We start from the raw sequence: 2,622 nt of genomic DNA, 5'->3' as shown, positions 1-2,622 counted from the left end.
ATTAGGGCGTTGTAAGGCCTCTCCCCCCATCCGGTCTAAAAGAACCGGGCATTCGACTTTGCTCATGTCAGGACGAGGTTCTCCTCCTGTTCCTGACACGGCTGTGTTTTTGGAGGGATCATATCCAGTCATAATACATCCACGCTAGGTGGGAGGGGCACGTTAGGTAGAAAGAAAAGTAGATTCAAGGCGAAATCGTAAGTGATACATTTACGATTTTTCCGCTCCTCCTTGAGGCCCTCCGGTGATGGAGTCGATGGTCCCGATGGGAGGCCGGTCCCCGGGCTGCTCCTCCCTTTTCTGCGGTTCAGGCGGTGGAAGGGCTCTTGGCCGGTCTCCTCTACCCTCAGGCCTGCGGCGGATGAATCTGTCGAGTCGACCCCGCCGAATGAGCTCCTCGATCTCGTCCTGGAGCTGGATGCATTCTTCGGTGTCGTGGCCGTGGTCGCGGTGGTAGAGGCAGAACTTGTTGGGGTTGCGCTTCCCGGGATGTGTGCGCATCCTCTCCGGCCTAGGGAGCTGCTCCCTGACCTCCATCAGTACCTGGGCCTTTGAGGCGTTGAGAGGGACGTAGCTGCGGAATTTCCCTAGTGGGGAATCCCGTCGAACCCTGCGGTCCGGGCTTCTCTGCCTGCGCGCCCGGGGTGGAGTGAGGGCGCGCTTATGTCCACGAGGGGATCGGGAACGTGGCCGGGCTTCCTTTGGCCTTTTCTCTACTGCGGGCTTACTCGAATCTCCCGCTTGACGCTCCCTTGCTGTCTCATCGTCCTTCATTTTGAAGGCTTCTTCTGCTCGGGCGTATCCTTCAGCCCGAGCCAGTAAATAGGCAAAATCTCTGGGGTACTTCTTCTCCAGGGAGTACAAAAGATCATTCTTCTGAAGACCACCTTTCAGGGCGGCCATGGCAACTGACTGGTCCAAGTTCTGGACCTCCAACGCCGCGATGTTGAAGCGGTTGACGTAGGCCCGTATGGACTCCCCTTCCCTCTGCTTGATGTTGATGAGGGACTCCGAACCCTTCCGGGGACGTCGGCTGCTGACAAAATGGGCCACGAATTGGTGGCTCATTTGATCGAAGGAAAAGATGGTACCCGGCTTCAAAGCCGAGTACCAGTTCCTCGCTGCTCCCTTCAAAGTGGACGGAAAAGCCCGGCACAAAATGGCGTCAGGAGCGCCGTGAAGCAGCATCATCGTCCGAAAGGCCTCCAGATGATCAACCGGGTCCGAAGTCCCGTCGTAGCTTTCGAACTGGGAGAGCTTGAAGTTTGGCGGGATCGGTCCCTGCATAATCATTTGAGAGAAGGGAGGGTCAGTGCAAATATCCTCACCATAAGCGGGAGGCGCATGGCGGAGTTCTTCGATCCGCCGGTTCATCTCCTGGAGCCTCCGGTCCAGAAAATCCTCTCGATTCCGAGTCTCGAGGGTCCTTTGGCAGAACGGAGGCAGGGATCTTCCAGGGGTGGAGTCGTGATCCGATTGAGGGCTCTCTACCTTCGGATTTGTTTTCCCGGGAAGGACGGGGCGGCTGGCCCAGGTGGCCCGCCCCGCCGCCGGGTTCTGGCATTCCGGAGATGCCCTTTCCGGATGCACCGACGCCTGCGGTTGCTGCTGCTGCATTGCTTGTACGACTTCGACGAGGCCTCTGACCTGCTGTGCCAGCAAGTCGAATTGCTCCGCGCCGACCGCCGCCGCCGGAGGGGGGGAGGAGGAGGCTGAGAAACTGGAGGGGAGGCCGGAGCCTGAGATCTGGCCGCGGAGGCCGTAGACCGCCGGGTGGACGCCTTGCGCGGAGGCATCGAGTGTCGATCTCGCGAAGGGAGGTTAGGAGTGGGTGACGGAGAGACAGTCGGGGACGGCTCCGTTGAACACTCCTTTAAGAACAATGGTGCTGCGAAGGCTCAAAGCCCTCTTTCTAGTGCCAATCCTGTTGGTGCAAAAATCTGCTTGCGTCGGAGAAGCTGGAGTCGAGGAAGCCGCGGTCGCTGCCGGGACCTGCAAAGGAAGTCTAAACCAGAGGTGGGGTTGCTCCGGCAAGATCCTCCGACGCTCAAGTCAGTTCTCTGCCTCAACAAGAATAGAGTGCTCGAACGGAGAATTTAGCAGAGTTTTGAGATAAGAAATGAGCCTAGAGAATAACGTATCTGGGTCCCCCTTTTATAGGCGGAGGAGGTAACGGATTGATGGCGACGTCTGTAACCGTCTGGTCGTGGGCCGCCCGTAGTCAGGGAGAATTTATTGCGAGGGGTAGTGGAGCTGAATCGTGGCTATCTTTGTAGCTCGCCACGTGGAATCAGTTGCGGGGAGTGGAGCAGCGTCCGTTGTCGTGACTTGCCAGCGGGTGGGAAAATCGCCTGGTATCCGTCGCAGGAGGTGGAGCAGGTTCGTGGCCGTTATTGTGGCCTGCCAGGGGGTAGTGGAGCTGCGTGGAATCCGCCACAGGACGTGGAGCAGAGCGGCGATGGTTACTGCGGCCTGCCAGGGAATGATGGAGCTGCGTGGAATCCGCCACAGGAAGTGGAACAGGGTCGTGGCCGTTATGGTGGCCTGCCAGAGGGTGCAGACACATCGGATGAAGTTCGGCAGTGGTCGGAGTCCGGCCCCCGTAGGAGCCCGGACTAAATC

This window comes from Elaeis guineensis, chromosome 2 (assembly GCF_000442705.2).
Source record: "Elaeis guineensis isolate ETL-2024a chromosome 2, EG11, whole genome shotgun sequence".
Taxonomy (NCBI): Eukaryota; Viridiplantae; Streptophyta; class Magnoliopsida; order Arecales; family Arecaceae; genus Elaeis; species Elaeis guineensis.
Note: the sequence above shows the minus strand (reverse complement) of the source record.